Source organism: Rhincodon typus, chromosome 35 (assembly GCF_021869965.1).
Source record: "Rhincodon typus isolate 14 chromosome 35, sRhiTyp1.1, whole genome shotgun sequence".
NCBI classification, from domain to species: domain Eukaryota; kingdom Metazoa; phylum Chordata; class Chondrichthyes; order Orectolobiformes; family Rhincodontidae; genus Rhincodon; species Rhincodon typus.
In genome coordinates, this window is record NC_063366.1 from 6,572,980 (window position 1) to 6,595,109 (window position 22,130).

General features: G+C 44.0%; 1 protein-coding gene and 1 pseudogene across 4 annotated transcripts in view; one reads left to right on the forward strand and one right to left on the reverse strand.

Annotated features, from left to right (window-relative positions):
* Positions 1–22,130, forward strand: part of LOC109924684 — a 139,816-nt gene that overhangs the window by 105,553 nt on the left and 12,133 nt on the right. The window lies entirely within an intron of this gene.
* Positions 617–16,267, reverse strand: LOC109915776 (annotated as a pseudogene).

Below are 22,130 nucleotides of genomic sequence, written 5' to 3' on the forward strand. Positions count from 1 at the left end.
AGATTTGGTGAGCCCCACCCATCTCCCACCAGAGTGGGAGACAGCACTGTCAAGTGATGGTAGTGAGCTGACCACCCTTTGTATTTAATGTGATCCTTCCCCAATCAAAAGTGCACCTAGCATGGATGAGGTGTAAAATTCAGAGCTGTGGCATCTCATGGCGAAGATAATAGTGTGAATTAGAATCAAATCAGATACAGAAAGAGAAACAGAGGGAAAGAAGCACGGGGTTGAGAATAAGGGAAAGAAGATGCACAATACACTTTCAAATGACAAGATTTAAACTTTAGAGAACTCCAGCAGGACTCAATCTACAGACTGGTACAATGGCATGGCATTAAGTACGATTACTCCATGAGATGGGCATGTTTAAACTGCGGCTCTAGCTTTCACAGGGAGGGGAAGGGAGTTAATATGGATAACCAGGAAGTTCTGAAAGATAATGGAGAGGCTGAAGCAGGGTGAGGTAAATGCCAGATTGGCATGGATCAACTAGCAAATTCTGGAGACTCACAGCTCGCTGAGTCCTAGACCTGTTGGATTTTCCGGGTGATTTGTACATTGGGTTTCCCGAACCAATGTTACAGCTCCAGTGAGATGTGGCGCCCTGAACTTGTTACAGTTGCACATGGCATAGTTTAAGGGGTTCAGAGTTCCTCTTGTTTAACCAGGGGTTAAAGAAAGGGAAGAGTTTGCCGTTGAAGGTATCGGTGAAAGTGTAGAGATGGGACATGTCATCGGCATCGTAAAAGGACACTTGCCCTCCCTCATAGTCCAGGTAGACACCTATCTTCCTGGGCTTGGCGTCCAGCCTGAGGATGGTGGAGGGGGCAGTCAGGGCCCCGTAGATGTGCTGTTGCCTCTGACATATGGTCCAGTAGCCAACCGAGGGCATCAGTGTGATCTATCCCTTCCTTTGGGCATTCTCCCGGGCCAAGCCCAAGTCCCAGTCGGTCTTGTTAGCCACTTCCACCTCCCAGTAGTGTCTGCCTGAGCTGAAGCCCTGGCTGCTCAGCACGCAGGTGCAGGGCTCAAACCTCTCCCGACCGTTTGGTAGATTTCTCCTCACATCCCCGGCATGAACTACAGTCAGATCCTCAGACAGCACGAGCCTGGGCTGCGCGGTTCTGGGATCCAGGGTGAGCTGTACCAGCACTTTTTAAGATAACAAACAGGGAGAAGGTTAGAAATGCGAAAGGTTAGACATGGGAATGGTCAAAACCAGACACTGTCCAGAGAAGAACAGGAGACTAGAAATCCAATCGGGAATTCAGGAGAAACATCTTTACAGAATACGGAGTGTGCTGCCATAGGGAGTGCTTGGAGCAAAACATATATGCATTTAAGGGGAATCGAGCAAATGAAGGAAAGGCGAATGGAGAGTCACACTGCGGATGGATTAGAAGGAGGCTATAGTGGAGTGTAAATAATTTATTGACTGACATATAAACATTGAGACACGTGGGGAGACTTGTTATCAGTGTTCAAGATTATAGAATATAGAACTGTACTGCACAGGAACGGGCCCTTTGGCCTACTATATTGTGCCAAACATGATGCCAAATGAAATTAATCCCGTCTGCCTGCCCTTGGTCTATATCACTCCATTCCTTGCATGTCATGTGCTTATCTAAAAGTCTCTTAAATGCCCTTATCGTATTGTATTGTATTATGTCAGGTTTGGATAATATGGGGAAGGAAAAAAAAATCTGCTCATCAGCTCATGGTACAAGCACTAGGGGAAACGCAAGTCTAAAGTCATATCATGTGTGTAATGTCACTTTTATTCATTCATGGGGATGTGGATGTCTCTGGCTAGGCCAGCCTTCATTGACCATCACTGTGGATATGGAGTCACATCTCGGCCAGGTAAGGTACGGAACTTTCCTTCCCTAAGTGACATTAGTGAACTAATGGGTTTTTCCAATGACTTCATGGTCATCATTTGACTCTTAAATTCAAATTTTCGTTCACTGAATTCAAATTCCACCATCTGCCATGGCAGGATTCCGGGCCCCCAAAACATTACCTTGGTTAACAGTTCAATGATAATTCCACTAGGCCATTGCCTCCCCAATTTGGTGCTTATATCTCAGTCCATGAGGTGCTTACACTCCGCTATAACCTCCTCTTAATCCTTCCCAGTCTAACTCTCCATTGCCTCCCCACTTGCTTATGGAAAAAATGAAATTCAATTCTAAAGAGCATGCAGTAACAGAGGAAAGTGGCAGTGCATGTATATAGAACTTTGTTGCTGGCAGGACACACAAAGATACAAATTAGGAACAGCAGCAGGCCTTTCTACCTCTCCAACCTGCTCATGGCTGATCTGATGACTCTATATTACCGCCCACTCACATCAACCGTTCGCATCCAACCGCCTAGTTTATCAAGAAGCCATCTATTCGGCCTTAAAAACTTCAAGAACTCTGCTTCCACTGCCTTTCAAGGGAGACTTCTGAAGGATCATGCTGAGAACAAGAGCTCTCTTCATCTCTGCTTTAAATGGGATATGCTGCGAGAGAATGAGAGGCGAACAAAGCCGGTGAGAGTGTGGCCATCAGAAGTAAAAGAAACAAGCACAAAAGCAGGGAAAGTTATGTTGGAACTTGGTCAAGCTCTGATTAAGCCTCACTTCCAGGTTATTACACTTCAGGAAGGATGACCTTGGGAGGGGCCAGAGGAGATTTGCCAGAATGACTCCAGGTATGAGGTAATTCAGCCACAATGCTGGGGCAGAGAAGCTGGACTTGGTCATTGTGTAGGACAGGGGCTCATGGGAAGATTTGGTACAAGGTTCCAAGATTATGGTAATTTTGGATAATGTGGGTGAGGGAAAAAGTCTTCCCATCAGCTCATGGTACAAACACAAGGGGGATACACATTTAAAGTTTTGCACACATGTTGTGCAACAGAGAATGGTCTTTCTTCTGCAGGAGGTGGTAATGACCTGAAGTTTGTTGCTCGTAAGGGCAGTGCAAACTGAAACAATCCGTAACTTTTTCAGGAAATTGGTTCGATGTTGCAGTGAAATAAACATGCAACAAGTAGCCTCAGTCTGGGCTATATTTGACTCTAATTCTCTTCATTGGAAAAATACTTTCACACAACACACAGTTCCTTAATGTGACATATTCCTCCTCTTGTTCTGTTGCCAATAAACCACTTGTTAAAAAATGACTGTCCTCCACATCACAGGCAAATCTTTACTTTTTAATTCCATTTCTCTACTTCTGCAGATGGAATTGATTGACCCCTTCTTAAGGAAAGCCCATGTAAAACTTGCAAATGAAGCATACTGATCCAACTTGTATACTTCAGAATAGTACAATCAGTATATTCATTTCTAAGTACACTATTACTTGTTTTTTAAACTGTGATTTTTCTCCTCTGAGTTTTCTCAGGCACCATAGACCCTCATGCCTTCAGTATCCAGAGAGAGTGAATGACTCTGAGAATAAGTTTCTGGGCAGCACATGGCTCAATGGTTAGCACTGCTGCCTCACAGAACCAGAGATGCGGGTTTGATTCCAGCCTCGGGTGACTGCAGTTTGTGGAGTTTGCACATTCTTCCCTTGCCTGTATGGGCTTCCTCTAGGTGTTCTGGTTTTCTCCCACAGTCTAAAAATGTGCCAGTTAGCTAGATTAGCCATGCTAAATTACCCACAATGTGCAGGCATGTGCAGGCTACGTGGGTTAGCCAGGGGATATGCAGGGCTACAGGGGTAGGGGAATGAGTCTGCAAGGGATGCTGTTCAGATAATTGGTGTGGACTCAATAGGCCGAATGGCCTGTTTCCACACTGAAGGGATTCTATGAACGAGTCTGTGAGTGAATAAAAGAATCTGTATGTGAGTGAGTGACTGATAATGAGTCAGTCTGTGTGAGAGCAAGACTGTGTGTGAAAGTGAATGTGAGTGAACCCTGAAACTGGAGCAAGCTGGATATGTACACATCCTGTTTCTTGTCCGCACACCATAGCAGGAAATACCAGATTAAAAGGCAGATTTGTTTCTGATTCCCATTTTCATATGAATTCCACCCAGGATATCATGGAGTGTGCACTATCAGAGGTGACGATAAATGGTCTTAGTTAAATTGCTCAGCCCTGGTCCTGTCCTATGTCCCTGGTGACCAGGATTTCAGGCACAAGTTTGTCTCCCTCTATCCCTACTTCTTAAGTGAAAGGGTAAAATATATTTTGTTGATTAGCTTTGCTGGCTTGGCATTTTGTAATGGTCATGTTTATTAATTATTCCTTTTTTAAAATGATCAAATTATTGTGTTCATATTGAAAGTTTTCAATTGATTCAAACCTTTCTTTTCAGTAATTTGCTCATCGGCATCTTGAGTGAGATATAGTTTGAAATGTAGCCTCTCCCACATGAAAGTTGGCCACTCCCCTGACATTTGACTTGCACACATCAGGACATTTCACAAGAATACCAATTCAAAAGACAAGCCAACATTTACAAGAGAGGGGAGTGATGATTGGTTGATAAATGGAATATAATTGTCAGAGGCATTGCCATGGAGAATATACCAGTTAATGATGAATGACAGTTAACTTCCAGACTTTGTTAAAATTTAAACCAGGAAGGTTGGCTCTGATTACTCAAGGCATTGCCCTGAGAAATGAATGGGCAAATAGCTATCCCCTACTTTGCTGAGTTGAAACAGACACTCTGTGTACCTGTCTTTCTGTCCGTAAAGAAGAAGGCCCTGTGCATTCATTTCTGCTGCTACCAGTAAACACAATGGCACCACTGTGAGCCTGACTGACAATTCATAATTGGTTGTCAGCATAACTCCTGGTACATCAGGATTATCCAGCAAATGTTGTCAAATTGCAGAATCACATCTAGTATTGGACATTATGTTGTGAGTTTTGAGATTGTGGGCTGATTGGGTCTGGTCAGTGCTTTGCACGTTTGACAATGATATGTTTGATATGATCTGCCAGTCTTTGGGACATATGGCCTACATACCAGGCATTGAATTCCATATTACGAGTTAATGTGATAGCAGAACAAGATAGCTATCTATTGGTTTTACTGGGAAAGTAAAAGGAATGCAATAAATCCATCTGTATTTACCAGAAAGATAATTGCAGTCAATCTACCGATATTTACCAGAGAGAGAATTGTAACAAATCCATATGCTACTTACCAGGTGAGAGGGCTTTTAGCATTTCTTTCCAGACTGTAAATTGTAGGGGTCCCTTGAATATTCCCAGTTCCGGGCTTTTGCTTACCACACTCTCTTCCTTTTTTGTCCCATTTCCTGGAACCTGGGAAAACGGGTTAACAACACATTTGCTTGAAATATTAAATAAAAAAGTTAAAATTAAATACACCAACTGTGAATGGGTAAGTCACAGTTTATAATGCACACTCACCGCTTTCTTAATCCTTTCAGCTCCTGTGTACAATTAAAAGAAACACAATGGTTAATAATTCTCACTGTCCATAACCTGCCTTTAGCATTGGCACATAATGGTCGATTGCTCCAGGCATTTCCTAGTGTTGTATGCAGACCAGAATAAACTTGAAATCATCCAGGACTTATCATAAAGTCAGGACAATCTAAAACATTCTACAGTGAATTATGTACGTAGTTCTGAAACAGAATCACAGTTGTAATATGCACTTTATCTATCACACAATTAGCAGCATTATAACAATTAGGTGATCTGCCTTTTTTTAGATGCTGATAGAGAGATAGATATTGACCAGGAAACCAGCAAAACTGATAAGAGTCAGTTGACTCAAAATGTTAGCTTGCTCTTTCTCCACAGATGCTGCTTGACCGCCTGTGATTTCCAGCATTTTTTGTTTCCATCTAATATTTCAGCTTCTGTGGAAAGAAATTTTCAAGTCTGATTTCACTGTGGAAGAGTTCTGAAGAAGAGTCATGTTGTACTTCAAATGTTAACTGTTCCTCTCTCCACAGATGCTAAAAGATCTGTTGAATATCTCCAGCATGTTCTGTTTTCTCCAGCATCTGCAGTGCTTCACTTTTATACTGGTATATTGGTATTTGCCATTCTCAATCAGAATAACACTGCTCAACACATTCATTCAATTTGTGGTTTTCAAACATCATTCACATCCTAACTATATATCTACTTGCAAAACGAAGCTCAATATTCAGAAAAGTTCTTTATGTCAGGAGTGTAACTGGGTGCAGCCAATTTTAAATATTCACAATGCAGCTACAGGTCACTTGTAAGAGGTGGCTTCAGATCAACAACAACAGGGTATTATTTAAGTGGAGAATGATGCAGAAAGCTGTAACATAAAGGAAACACAGAAAGCGAGCACACAGGTACAACAGGTAATACAGTAATGGAAAATTGGCCCTTATTTCAAGGGGGTTGGAGGATAGTAGGGAAGGCTACTGTACAAGGTGCTGGGGAGACCACATCTGGAGTATTGTGGGCAGTTTGGGTCCCCTTATTTAAGGAAAGATATTATTTTATGGATGCAGTTCAGAGAAGGTTCACTGGGATGAACCCTGGTGCAGAGGGATTGTCTTATGAGGAAAGGCTAAACAGGTTGGGACTCTCCTCACTAGAATTTAGAAAAACAAGAGGTGATCTCATTGAAATGTAGAGGATTCTTAAGGGGCTTAGCAGGATAAATACTGAGAGGTTGTTTCCCCTCATGAGACAGTCTCAGACCAGGGGCACAGTCTCAGAATAAAGCGGCACTAATTTAAGACTGAGATGAGGCAGAATTTCTTGTCTCAGAGAATTGAGAATCTTTAAACTCCTTACCACAGAGAGCTGTGGGACAGAGTCCTTGTGTATACTTGAGGCTGACATTCAGTAGGGACATCGAGGGTTATGGGAAAGGGTAGGAGAGTAGATGTGAGGAATGTCAAATTATCCATGATCTACTGAATGGAGGATCAGGCTTGAGGAGCTGAATGACTGACTCCTGTTCCAATTTCATAGGATTTTGTGGCCTTAACAATTATTTATATATGCATATTACACCTTACAGGTAATGAAACATCCCAACGTTTACACTGCATCACAAAGCTCAGTATGACACTGAGCCACACAGGAGAAGTTAGGACACATGGCCAAAAATTTAGTCAAAGAGGTATATTTTAGCGTCTTAGGAAGGAAGGAAGACAGTGGGGGGGTGTCACAGAGGGGTTTAGGAAGGAAATTTGAGAGCTTGGGGCCTAGGCGAGGTTGGGACTGTTCCCCTTGGAAAGAAGAAAGCTAAATGGAAATCTGATAGAAGACATGAAGGGCAACTCTTTTAAACAGAGAGTGTTTCATGTGTGGAATGAACTTCCAGAGGAAGAGGTGGATGTGCGTACAGTTACAATGTTTAAAAGACATTTGGATAAGTACATGAATAAGAAATATTTGGAGGCCAAGTGCGGGCAGGTGGGACAAGTTTAGTTTGGGATTATGGTCAGCATGGACTGGTTGGACCGAAGGATCTGTTTCTGTGCAATATGACTCCATGACTCAATAAGTGTTCAAAATCATGAGCGGTATGGATAGAAGGAGAAACTGTTCCCAATTCAGCAAAGGATTGAGAACGAGAGGGTAGAGATTTTAATGTGATTTGCAAAATTAGCAAATGGGACGTAAGAAAATATTTCTTCACATGACGAGTGGTTTAGGTCTGGAATGCACTGCCTGGAGGGGTGGTGGAGGCTGGTTCAAGAGGACATTTGAAGAATTGTTAGAAACAATAAGCAACAGCATGGAGGGAAAGAAAAACAGGAGATTGGCAGTAAGTGAATTGTCATTGGAAAGCCTGTACAGACACAAGGGACCAAATAGCCTTCTTTGTAACACTTCAGTTTGCAGAATCACTGATGGCAGGGCCTCCAGTGGAGATACTGTGAGAATACAAGAAGCTCAAGGGGCCAGAATTAGAAGAGAGCAGATACCTCTGACAGTTGTGGGGTCAGAGGAGATTGCAGAGTTGGGGAAGAGGCAAGGACACGGAGGAGTTGGCATGTAAAGATGAGGATCTCCCATTATAACCAGTGAGAAATGGAGTAAACTGCTCGAAACTGGTTCTAACTCTCCAGAATTTCCATCAATCTCCCAGCCTGAAGGACAGAATGAAGCATCACACACAGTTGATCATGGTGGACCGGTCATGGGTCAAAATGGCAAGAAAGGGAGAAATGTCAGGTTAAGATCCTGTCAAATTCCAGGCTGCTTTTTTTTACAGCTGTGGTGTGCTGGGAGCCCTGCACACAATAATGCCTTGTCACCTTGAGAAACAGGCAGTCAGCTTGCTGAGTGATTCCCGCACGGAGCTGGAAAAGATCGTGCTCCGTGGCTGACCAGACCGTCTCAATTGCAGTCACGTTCTCCTCCATCATTTGCAGGCACTGCTCCTTCTCTTCTTCAAGTTCCTTGGTCAAATGCTGCTCCTTCTCCATGAGGAATTGGTGCGTATTCGAGAACTCCGAGGAGATGTGATGTAAGAGCATCCCAGAGGTTTCCTGTGGAAGAGATACAGGATCATTCCTTCATCAGCCCTAGTTCCTTTCAAAACCAAACCACATGGCTGAAAGTATAGGACATTAAACTGATTTAAACTAGTGACAGTCCAAAGGAAACAACAAGACAGGGAATGAAGTATGTAAAAGATCGGAAATGTGGTTCTGAATGAAATATCCATTCAAATTTTGTAATGAAAATGTGAGTGTATTATTCCAAACTTAAGTGTAGTAGAAATGGAACTTTGTTCCTTTAATGATGAAAAATAGCAACAGTAAAAGTGGGCATTGGCTAGGCCACTTTTGGAACACTACATTCAATTCTGGTATCCTGCTATAGGAAGGATGTTATTAAACTTGAAAGGATGCAGAAAAGATTTACAAGGACGTTGCCACTGTTGAAGGATTTGAATAGCAGATGAATAGCCATTGCCAGCTTTAGTGCTTAGGCAAGTGAAGGTATAGGCATCAATAGTACAGGAATTAAGATTGGCAGTGCACAGGAGACCAGAATTCGAGATGTGCAGATATCACATAAGATGTGGTGCTGGAGGTAATAACAGAGATAGTGAGGTCTTTTGAAATCAAGGACAAGAAGTTTCAAATGAAGATATAACTTGACTGGGAGACAAAGTAGGTCAATGGGCACAGACAAGGGAGTAAGCAACTGGAACATTATGCACGTTAAGACATGGGATGGATCGTTCGAGATGGCCTCCAATTTACAGAGGATAGGATATGGGAGAGCAGTCAGGAAGATATTGAAATACTCAAGAGGTGACGGAGGTGTGAATGAAGATTGTTATTGTAATGAACTGTGCAAAGACCACTGTACAAATGGAAATAAAGATTTGAAAAAAAAAAGTGAAAAGGAAAATGGAAATGCAGAGGCATTGACTGCAATTTGTGCTCCACCCAGAGGGAAGTGTTTAAACTGATTTTAAATTGAGAAACTATTCAATCGACTCAAAGGATATTCATGCAGCCTCCAAGGTCCAAGAAGAGGTAACAGAATGAGCTGAAGTGAGGAATAAGAGACACTTTATTAAAGCTTTTCATCTTGCATTGAACAGGACCAATTAAAGGGAAAAACAATATTTATGTTGTGTCGAACCTGTCTGGCTGTTAACTGTAAATCATCATTAATTGTTGCATTTTCCATGGCAATGTTATTTCTAATCTTAGTCTGCATATCAACCAAACAGCACTCTCCTTTCAAGCCGTATAAATGATAAACCCAACTTGAATTGGTATTCTTGCACACTGCCCTGATGAGTGCAAGATGATAACCTTTGACAAAATATATGATTCATAATCATAGATCATAGAATCCCTACAGTGTGGAAACAGGCCCTTTGGCCCAACAAGTCCACACCGACCCTCAGAGCATCCCACCCAGAAACATCCCCCTATAAATCTGCCTAATCTACACATCCCTGAATGCTACAGGCAATTTAGCAGGGCCAATCCACCTAGCCTGCACATCTTTGGACTATGGGAGGAAACCGGAGCACCTGGAGGAAACCCACGCAGACACGGGGAGAATGTGCAAACTCCACACAGACAGTTGCTCGAGGGTGGAATCGAACCCAGGTCCCTGGTGCTATGAAGCAGCAGTGCTAACCGCTACCAAATCTCTATACTACCAAATGCCTATTAAAAGTAAGATGAAATCAGGTTGAATTTTAATTGTTAAATAGCCATTGTTTTCTGGACATGAAGCTGGGAATGCGTTCTATAGCCGTACGAGCAGGATGTATAATGGGTATGTGTGGCTGATCCATTACATCTGTTATCCACTCCCTCGGCAGGAGTTAGAACTTGCCTCTTACCCAAGAGGGTGACACTGTGGAGCTGAACACACCTGCAGCTCAGCAATTTTCTCCTGTTGCTGAGTGATGAGCAGACTCCTCTTCCTCTGTTTCCGTTCTTCTACCGTGAGAAGCTCATTCAACTGATTCTGAAGAAGGCCAAAATGCATAGTTAAACAATTTCTACGCACGTCAAGAGTCAAGATAAAAGTGTGTCCAAAGACTGTCCTAATGCGAGGGACAGGCAGCCAATGTTAAAGAGCTGCAGCCTCGGATTTACCTTCGATGTATTTCATTCCTCAGCTCTGGTGATTTCATTTTTAAACCCTTAATCTGGCTCACTCACATTCTTTGGGCCTTGACCACATGTGACTGCAGACCCAGGCCAATGTGAATAACTATTGACTGCCTTATCGCGTGACAAGAGAGCTAACTGGTGGTATTAATCTCAAGGATTTATTTTACAGAAGAGGATCCAGAGGGGAATAAGTGTTAAAAAGAACAGAAATATTTGGGAGTAAGTGCGCTGGTCATGTTAGAACTTCATTTTGAGGTTCACCAGTCGTACTGTCTTTTCTCCTCAGCAGTGTTGTATCATTTGCTCCAGCCCCTCTCTTGCCCCATCAAGGAGGTGTTTGGTTAGCTTGCCTTCATTGGTCAATGAATTAAGTACAGAAGTTGGGAGGTCATGATGCAGTTGCACAGGACAATGGTTAGGCCACTTTTGGAATATTGCACACAATTCTGGTCACCATTCTATCTTTTCTATAGAAAAGATGTTGTTAAACTAGAAAGGGTACGGAAGAGATTTATAAGGATGTTACCAGGACTGGAAGGTTTGAGTTATAAGCAGAGGAAGTGGTGGATGCAGGTGCAGTTACAGCATTTAAAAGACATTTGTCAAGGTCATGAACAGGAAAGGTTTAGGTGCTGTATGACTCTATGAGAGACTGGATAGGCCAAGGCATTTTCCCCTGGAGCATATAGATGTCTATAAAATCATGAGAGGCATAGATTTGGTGAAAAGCCAAGGTATTTTTCCAAAGGTAAGGTTGTCCAAAACTAGAGGACATTTGGTTTAAGGTGAGAGGGGAAAGATTTAAAAGCGTCCTGAGGGGTAACTTTTCACACGGAGGGATGTGTATGGAAATAGCTGGCAGAGGAAGTGCTAGAGGCAGGTACAATTACAACATTTAGAAGATATTTGGACACGTACGTGAATAGAAAATGTTTAGAGGGATATGGGCCAAATGCAGGCAAATGAAATAGTTCAGTTTGGGATACCTGGTCAGCATGGGCGTGTTGGACCGAAGGGTCTGTTTCTGTGCTGTATGACTCTATGACTGTATACCAGTCTCAAACAAAATAAATGTTAAATGAGAAGCCACCCACACCATCATTGCATTATCAGTATCCAGATGCACCTGTGCAGCAGGTGGGCCTTGAGTCCAGATCTCCAGGTTCAGAGACAGAAACATTAGCAATGCACAACAAAGGTCATTCAATTCAACCAATGGGATTTGAACCTACACTCCCAGAACATGAGCCTGGATCCCTAAACTCCTTGTCTAGTAACATCACCACTACAATAGCATCTCCCCTGCACGTATTTCATTATAAATACCTTCTATATCGACTTGTTCAGAGACATTATGACATACCTCTAAAGCAAGTGGGAAAAAAACCCTGGTCTCTTGGCTCAAAGGTAGGAACACTACCTCTGCACCACAAGAACCCCTTAATAAGCCTCAGTATGGCACTTTCACCCCATAGTGAGCAGCCTTTTGAAAACTGCTCACTGGTCGGGTCATCTGGCAGCTCTTGTTGCCTCAGTGATGCCAGAGCTCTTTAGTGGCCGTTACTGGGACTGCAGGCAGAACAATGTTCACTCGGGGCTGAACGTAAATGAATAACTAAGGGTCAATTTTGCAGGGTAAAACCTCAACTGGCCATGATATTACCCGGCCCAAGACATCAGACCAGTAGCATGAGCAATCAGATAGGAGTGGGTATGTCTTTTGTAAAGAAAATTATTTAATTTCTACAAAGAAAACGGGGGTGCTATTTTCCATTTGGAAGCATCAACTCCTCAGGGATAGTACACCATTCCTTTCTCTTTAAGAATTCGCTCTCTAAAAACCTGTCCCTTCTTGCTCCCCTCCCACTCAGTTGGGCAAACCTTCCCTGAACAAATCCCCCAAACTAACCATTGCCCCTTTCCTCAAGGATCCGAGGCTGCCACCTGAATGTCTGGCTACTGAGAGCGTAGCACTACCAGGACAGCTGCTAGTGTCCAGAGACAATGGACAATGCCCAGAGAGGGGGCACTAGGCCCCTTGTCCTGTAACTTGTTAGAGCAACACCGCCTCGACACCCACCCACACACCTTCCTTCCTGTTTTATCACATTTGGTGAAATGGCAGTCTGCCCGCTCTCTTCCACCTACCAGTGCTGACCATATTACAGCAACACAGGTAGGAATCCACCCTTAATCATCCTGTAATTGGGCAGTCAACCCTGTCAAAGAGACCTAAGGCCAGGCTGGCTAGTGGTCACCTTGCCCGCCCACCATTCAAACATTATGTACCATGGGAAAGATGTGCATGCATTAGAGAGAATACAGATGCAATTTATGAGAATGGTTCCAGGGATGAGTAATTTCAGTTGTGAAGATAGATCGAAGAAGTTGGGACTGTTCTCCTTGGAGGGAAGGCAGTTTGATAGGCATTTTCAAAATCATGAGCGAGTTGAATAGAGAAGTTGTTCCTGCTTGCACCAGGAACAAGAATTGAATGGCATAGATTTAAAGTGATGTGCAAGCGAAGCAAGGGTGAAAAAGCTTTGCACTCAGCGAGTAGTTAGGGTATGGAATGTACTGTCTGGAAATGTAGTGGAGGCAGCTTCAATTCAGGCACTCAAGAGAGCATTGGATGGTTATGTGGATAGAAATAATGTAGGGACATGGAAAAAAGGCAGGAGATTGGCATGAGGTAATAAAACCAGTGCAGACATAATGGGCTAAATGACCACATTCTACGCCATAACATTTCTGTGATTTTATTATGAGGAATAGTTCAGGGGAGGGCAAGAATATGGTGTTCTAGCCACCTGTCCTATTATACGTGGTGCCCCCTTCCCACCTCTATCAAAAACATATCGGTGGGGGTGGTACCAACAGTTCACCCTTTAGAAATCCCTCGGGATGGTCAACAAATGCTTGGCTTGCCAGCAATACCCACATCCCAAGATGAAAGCAATGTTTCATAGGGCATGGAAACAGGCCCTTCAGCCCAACTTGTCCATGCTGCCCAGTTTTCACAATTTAAACTACTCCTGCATTTGGTCCATATCCCTCCGTACGTCTTGGCTCCCCCTCTCTGCCCTGGCGTTTGCTATCCCTTGTTGTTCAGCCCCACACAAAGAGTGTTAGCAACCGATTTGATTTGAAAGTAGAGGGGTAACAGCGTAAGAGATGGATGGGAGTGACCAAGGAGGATGTCACAGCTGAGGCTGAGTCTTATCTCAACCAAATCACTGCACATCTTATAGTGGGGGGATAGCAGTCAGAGAACGTTCATCATCCACATGAACCGATGGCGTGGTTTTGGAACAGGAAAGGTCAGGTGAGTCAGGCCAAATGGGGAATGCCTCTGGGATAAGCTTTTCCAGTTTCCTAGCGGGCATTTAGCCAATAATTACCAAGAACAAATTTAAACTGTTAATGACCACTGAAGTGGTATTAGGAGTTTCCTTTAACTGTTACCAACCCTTTGGAGAGATACTTGGGTGTGGGATCACTTTAAATGTTCCTCAATCCCTCGAGTGATGCTAGGAGAGGGGTTACTTTAATTGTTACCAATCTCAGAAGTGATGGAGATGTAGGGGTCCCTTTAAATGTTGCAGACCCCTGCAGTGATGATCGGGGGAGGAGGTGGTGGGGGGAGATCTCTTCAATGTTCCTAGCTGCCTAGAATAAAGGTGGCCCCCTGAATGATATTACAGGCTGCACGGGTTGAAGCGCGGACTGATTGCTCGCTCACACAGGTTCCTACCTGTACCACTACACACTTGGCAACACTTTACACAGCACATTTTAAAGCCGCAACATTTTACATTCCACAGAGTTTTATACCAGCAAAATATTACACCTGCAATATTATACATCACACATTTTTACACTGCACACAACACAATCATAGAAACCAAACAGTGTGGAACCAGACCATTCGGCCCATCATGTCCAAATTGACCCTTCGAAGTGCAGCCTACCTTCATGCCTCTAACCCTGTATCTCCCTTGGCTAATCCGCTTAACTTGCACATCCCTGGACACGATAGGTAATTTGGCACTGCCAATCCACCTAACCTGCACATCTTTAGACTGTGGGAGGAAACAGGAGCTCCCGGAGGAAACCCATGCAGACGCGGGAATGATGTGCAAACTCCACACAGACATTCGCACAGGGGGCGGAATCACACCCAGGTCCCTGGTGCTGCGAGGCAGCACTGAGCCCACCGTACCACCCACAATCTTACATCCGACAAAGATTTTACATTTCAAACAATTTACACCTTATAATTTTTACACCCCACGAATTTTATGACCACAGAATTGTACACCCACATTACAGGGAGGCTGTGATGACACTAGAGAAGATGTAGGACAGATTCACCAGGCTATTATCTGGACTGGAAGGATTGAGCTATGAAGGAGGACTAGGGAGGCTGAGGTTGTTTTCCTTAGAGCAGAGAAGACTTTGGGGAAGGGGGGACAGTGGTGGTGAGGGAGAAAGTTGTGCCTCATTTACATGCATAGAGCTGTGATGAGCATAGACATAGGGACAAAAAAATCCCCCGCTTTGTGGAGAGGGCGGTGGGTGGGGAGCACAGGTTTAATGTAAGAGGCCGGATGTTTAGAGAGAAATTGAAAAAGTATCTTTTCACCCCGAGAGTGATGATAATCTGGAACTGACTACCTCAAAGGGCGCTGGAGGCAGGAACTCTCCCTACATTGAAATAAGCATTCAGCTGAATAATTGAAAAACCATGGCATACAAGCCTGGAAAATGGTTTTGGACCATTCCAGTGCCTCAAATGTTAGTATTGTATGTTTAAGAGAGGTCTTTAGTTTTTTTTGTGTAGAGTTAAACCCCAATGTTAGTTTGTTTCCTTAATATGCTACTGTACAGAGCAGAACTGTGTTTGTGACTAGGTATATATCCAAAGATTTGTTTTATGAATAAAATATATGTTTGAAAATTAGAAAAAAGGAATCGAGATTAGAACAGACAGGCGCTAGGGTGCATCAATACAGGAGATACTGTCATTTCGATTCAGTAAGTTTCTGGTTCTTTAATAAGTTTCTCTTAACTGTTTATTTGCCGCTTCCCGTGCCGTTTAGAACCTCGCGGCTTTTATTTTCATGGAGACACTTGACAGATCCATTGGGGGGTCACATGCAATGAGATACGTGCCCTGAGCATTCACTTCTAAGCTGCGACCCAGCTTCTCCCCAATTCCCTCCCAGCCGCTAACTTCTCCGAGAGGATAGCCCACCTTGTAGAGGGAGGCAGCTTGCCTCAGAGGCAAGAAACTGTGCTGTGAATGCCCGGGATCATCCCTGCACACCAAGCAAACCAACTCCTGGTCGTCCCGGCAAAAGAGCTTGAGAGGTTCCCGGTGCTCGGGACACTGCATCTCCCCGCTCGCCTTCAGCTCCTCCTGCTCGCCCAGCCGCTGCAGCTTGTCGACCAGGTTAGCCAGCACCCGGTTCGGCTTGAGCGCCTTGTCCGGGAAGAGGAGCCGGCACTGCGGACACACGGGCGCGGCGCAATCGGGGCCCCAGCACTCCCTGATGCAGCCGCGGCAGAAATTATGCTCGCAGTCCAGCCTGACGGGCTCTGTGAACAGCGAGAGGCAGATTGGGCAGGTCAATTCCTCCATCAGGCTTTGCACCTCGCGGCTGGATGCCATTGCTGTCTCTGAGCTTCTTCCCGCCCCCGCTGCAGATCTAGGTACAGAATTCCCTCCAAAAAAAACCACAATCTCTTTCACTTTCGTTCGTTGTCCCAAATTTTAACCCTGAAAGGGTTGCGAGATACCCGCTCGCCTTCAACTTCTCTTTGTCTAAATAATCTGTTCAGAGGTGTTATTACAGACTTCTTGAGCAGGTGGGACTTGAACCTGGGCTTCCTGGTCCAGGGGTAGGGTCTGTGACAAAAGAGGGACCTTAAACCCTTTCTTGTTATCATGTGAATTGAGTTGGCTGAGGACTGGTATCTGTGATGCTGGGGACCACTAGAGGAGGCCAAGATGGATAATCCACTCAGCACTTCTGGCTGAAATTGCTGCGAATGCTTCAGCCTTATCTTTTACACTGATATGTTGGGCTGACCCATCACTGAGAGTAGGGGTATTTATGGATCCTCCTCCTCCAGTGAGTCCACCAGCATTCACCACTGGAAGTGGCAGGATTGCAGAGCTTAAGTCTCATCCATTTGTTATGGGATCACTTAGCTCTGTCTCTCTCTTGTTGCTTTCACTGTTTGGTGTACAAGCAGTCCTTTTTGTTAACTTCACCAGGTTAACACCTTATCTTCAGGTATGCCTGGTACTGCTCCTGACGTGCCACCTGCACTCTCCATTGAGCCAGGGTTGATCCCCTGGCTTAATGGTAATGGTTGAGTGGGGGATATGCCAGGCCATGAGGTTACAGATTGTGCTGGAGTACAATTCTGCTGCTGCTGATGGCCCACAGCGCCTCATAGATACCAAGTCTTGAGTTGCTAGATCTGTTTGACATCTATCCCACTTAGCATGGTGATAATGCTATCCAACATGATGGAGGGTATTCAAGATGGAACTTCATCTCCACAAGGACTCTGTCATGGACTAGATTCACCAGCAGCAAGCAGATTGGTGAGGATGAGGTCAAGTGCCCCTATGTTTTTCTCTCACCACCTGCCACAGACCCAGTCTAGCAGCTATGTCCTTTAGGACCCTACCAGCTCGATCGGTACTGCTGTTGCGGATCCACTTTTGGTGGTAGACATTGAAATCCCCCTCATAAAGTACACTCTGTGCCCTTTCCACCCTCAGTGTTTCCTCCAAGTGTTGTTCAACATGGAGCAGTACTGATTTATCAGTGGAGAGAGAGTGGTACATGGAAATTAGCAAGAGGTTTCCTTACCCATGAGCCTTCATGGGGCACTGAGTCAATGTTGAGGACTCTCAGGCCAACTCTCTCCTGACTGAATACCAATGCATTTCTAACTCTACAGGGTCTGTCCTGCCAGTGGAGCAGGATATATCCAGGGATAATTTTATTTTTATTCACTCACAGAATGAGGGCATCAGTGATTATGCCAGCATTTATTGCCTGACCTCATGCCATGCAAGGCTAGGGGCCAAGTGCTGGAAAATGGTTTTTGAATAGATACGTATGTAGGCCAGACCAGGTAAGGATGGCAGTTTCCTTCCCTAAAGGGCATTAGTGAACCAGATGGATTTTTCCAACAATCAACAATGGTTTCATGGTAATAATTGGATTCCTAATTCCAGATCTTGTTTTATTGAATTCAAATCCACCATCTGCCATAGTGGGATTTGAACCTGGGTCCCCCGAACTTTACTAGGGCCTCTGGATTAATGGTCCAGTGATAATGCCACTAGGTCATTGCCTCCATTATATGGTGCTGGTGGTGTATCTGACATTGTCTGTAAGGTGTGATTCCATGAGTATGACTGTGTTAGGCTGTTGCCTGACTAGTCTGTGAAGCAACTCTCCCAATTTTGGCAGTAGCCCCAAGATGTTAGGAAGGAGGACTTTTCAGGGTCGACAGGGCTGTTTATTGCTATTATCTTTTTCCGTGCCTAGGTCAATGCCAAGTGGTCCATGAAGTTTCATTTCTTTGTTGAGACTTTGTAGTGATTGATACAACTGAGTGGTTTGCTAGGCCATTTCAGAGGGCAGTTCAGAGTTAACTGCATTACTGTAGGTCTGGAGTCACATGTAGAGCAGATCTGGTGAGGATGGCTGATTTCCTTCCCTAAATGGCATGAGTGAACCAGTTGAATTTTTTCAAACAAAAGTATCGTGTCCATCCAGATTTTTTTTACTGATTTCAAATTCCTCCATCTGCTGTGGTGGGATTCAAAACTAGGACCCAAAATATCACCTGAGTTTCTGGATTAATAGTTTAGCAATAGTACTACAGGGCCATTGCCTCCCCTCTACTTCCACCCTAGTTTAATTTCTCAGGGTCTCATCTCATCTCCGCCCCTCACCCTCTTGAATTAAAGCTAGTCAAAAATACCTTAAATTTTCATTTAGAAAAAGCGATTGAAATCAATGTTTGCTAGTATTATCAGTGTTTTTAAAAAGAATTTAAATGGAACTATGGAATACTTCCTTTATTAGTAAAGGTATTGTATACTAGAACAAGGAAAATATGAAGGAACAAAAAACAAATATGAAGGAGTTGTGCGTAACATTAGTGGGTTCACAGCTGGAGTATTGTGTGCGGTTTTGGTCGCCACACTATAAGAAGAATATGATTGCACTAAAAGTATTGCAAAGGAGATTCACCAGAATGTTGCCTTGCCTGGATAGATTCAGCTACAAAGAAAGACTAGATAGGCTGGGGTTGTTTTCCTTAGAGCAGAGTAATCTGGAGAGGATGTGATTGAGATGTACCAAGTCTTGAGATGTATAGACAGGGTAGATGGCAAGAAATGTTTCCCCTTAGTGAAGGGGTGAGTCATCAAGGGGCACAGTTCTAAGGTAAGGAGCAGAAGTTATAGATGTGATCTGAGGGAAAAAAATACTTACCCAGAGAGTTGTGGGTATCTGAAAGTGTAGTATAGGCAAGAACCCTCAAGATGTTTAAGAACAATTTAGATAAGCACTTGAAATGTCATTGCATACAAGGTTGTGGGCTAAATGCTGGACAATAGAATAGATGAATAAAAATCAGTTCTGAAGAAGAGTCATACCAGACTCAAAGCATTAACTGATCATGTCATTAGTGGTTTACAGCAAGAAAACAAGTGTTTCAGCTCAACTTGTCCATCCCACCCAGCATTCACAATTAGTCACAATTTTCACAACTCTATTTCTCTCTGCAGATGCTGACAGAACTACTGACTTTGATTTAGAATAGAATTGTGGGCGATATGGTAGCACAGTGACTAGCACTGCTGCCTCACAGACACAAGGACCCATGTTCCATTGGGTGACTGTCTTTGTGGAGTTTGCATCTGCGTAGGTTTCTGCTGGGTGCTCCAGTTTCCTTTCACAGTCCAAAGTCCAAAGCAGGTCAGGTGGATTAGCCATGGTAAATTGCCCCGCAGTGTCCAGGGATTTGCAGGCTAGGTGGATTAGCCATGGTAAATGTGGAGTCACAGGGATAGGGTAAGGGACTGGGTGGGATGCTCTTGGAAGGGTCAGGGTAGACTGGATGGACTAAATGGTCACTTTCCACACTGTATAATTCCATGATTCTAGGAGGACATTTGATGATGAGTGTGGATACAATGGATCAAATGGCCTCTATCTGAGCTGTAAACACTCTATGACTCTTTCATGGGATCTGCCCAGAGTGGGGGGAGAGGGGCGTGGGTTGGGGGAGCTTGTGTATACTGGCACAGGCTCTGAACCTCGTGGTGTCCCACGCTGGCTGGTTTCATTTGAAATTGTCACCGGTGTGTTTGGGTAAATCAACTGAGGGCGTGCGGCTGTGTGAGTTTTTCATTCAGGGGCATCGTTCTCCCCAGGGATTACCATTCCCATTCAGTCCAGGCTGTGATGGACTGACAGACTACTTTTCACCCCGGAGACTTTCCAGGTGAAATTGTTTGAGGGGTTGGGAGAGCTGGGCGCAAACTGCTCACCTATCCCCTCTCCTCTGCAATTAAAGACTGGTCCATTTCAGGCTGATGGAAAGGAATGCCAGCCCTGTACCCTTATCACATATTGGGCTGCATTGAAAAAGAGCAGAGTTGGACTACCAACCCCTCACGGGAGTGGGTAATGCTCCACAGGCTGGTAACTTTTGAAATCCCCCAGCAGTACCTGAGCTCAGTTGTCAACGCAACCTGGATTTACGGAGGGAAAATACAGAGTGTCCATGCTTTCTGCCCATCAAAAATCCATTTGTTAGAGAAAAAAAACAAGCACTCACTTCCGCCAACACCAACCCTATTATGTGATGGGTTGAGAACATTGAGTTTCTAACAATCTTGATTGACCCTCAGTGGTTAATTTATTTCAGAGCTGCCCACTGCCATGTTATCGGGGACAGCTGAGGGAAGTTGATGGGCACACATCCTATTTTCTGTCACCCTCCCCACGCCTGGCAGAAGAACGTGGGCGTGTAAAACCCAGCTATGTGATTCCATTGAGTGCTCCTCTAAGACTTTGCTTTACCGGTTCCAAAATTGTGATTTAATTGGTAACAGCCACAAGGGGTTCCTGTCCCCCTCCAGAGACCTGAGTGCAGGAATCTCTGCTGTTTAATTCAGTACAGCGCTTAGGGAATTCTACACTGTCAGAAGTAGTGTCTTTTCGATGAGATGTTAAGCCAATACCCTGTCTGCCTGTCTGGTATATGTGAAAGTTCCCAAGGCGTTATTTCAAGGAAGAGTGTGGGAGGTTTCTGTGCACATTTCACTACCATATTTTCTACTTTACAGCAAAGGCTCTGTCTCAAACATTGACCATTGAGAGCTGTAGGACAGAATGAGGTTGTGAAAGACATTACTTAAATACATTTTGCTATTTTCTGTGTTTTCCCCCAACTCCTCCCCATGATTTAGGAATGATTTGAGCATCTGCCAAGAACAATTTTCATTTCCCATAAATGAAATCGCTGCTTGTATCATCCCTCAAATATTCAATGCAGCTGTCAAACTTGAAGCTCAGACTGTGTTTCAACAAACAGGAATCTCTGTGTGGCAGGATTAATCTGCAATTATGTTTGAACATGAAAAGCACAGGAATTATTAGCAGATGGCTCAAGTAGCTGGGAAAGACTTGCATGTCTTGGTTTAGAGAATAGGTACAATCTTGTTCACTTTATGTTGGATTGTTATAATGATGTGAACATTACAGGAAAAGGTTTAGCATTATATTTCTCAAAAAGTTCTTTGGGCAGTGAAAAACAGCTGGTTTCCATCAAAGTGCGGGGGCAGTTCTATCTGCCAAGTTACATCCCAACTGAAAAAAACAACTTACCCACTGACATTGTTTCCACCTTAAACACTTCATCTTGTCTCATAAGGTCGACTGACAGCAAACCCAGGCCTACAGTCTTGATAACTAAGTGGTCATAAATTACTGGGACCAGAGATCACGGCAGGGTCATGCCGGCATTGATGGTGCTTCATTCAACAGGCTGCTGGCGCTCTGAAATAGTATGAAAACTCCAGGAAATCAGTCAGATGAAATAGTCTCTTATCAACTAGTGCAATTAATCATGCAGGATATTTTAAAAGAAAGCAAAATTCTTGCAAGGAAGCATCATCTTTCAAGACGCTGTGATCTCTCAAAGCTCTTAACAACCACATTTCGAGTGTGGTCACTGTTGTAGCTTAGGGAATGCAGCAACCAATGTGTATATAGCAAGATCCCACAGGCCGCTGTGCAATGATGAGCAGTTAATTCATTTGAAGATACAACCATCTTCTGCCATGACCTTCTGCAAGGCAAAAGTCAGATGGAATTCTCCCCACTTGCCTGGATATGTGCAGCTCCAAGAACACGGAAGAACATCAGAAGTCACAGGACACTATGTTAAAATCCAACATGTTTGTTTGAAATCACAAGATTTCATAGCAC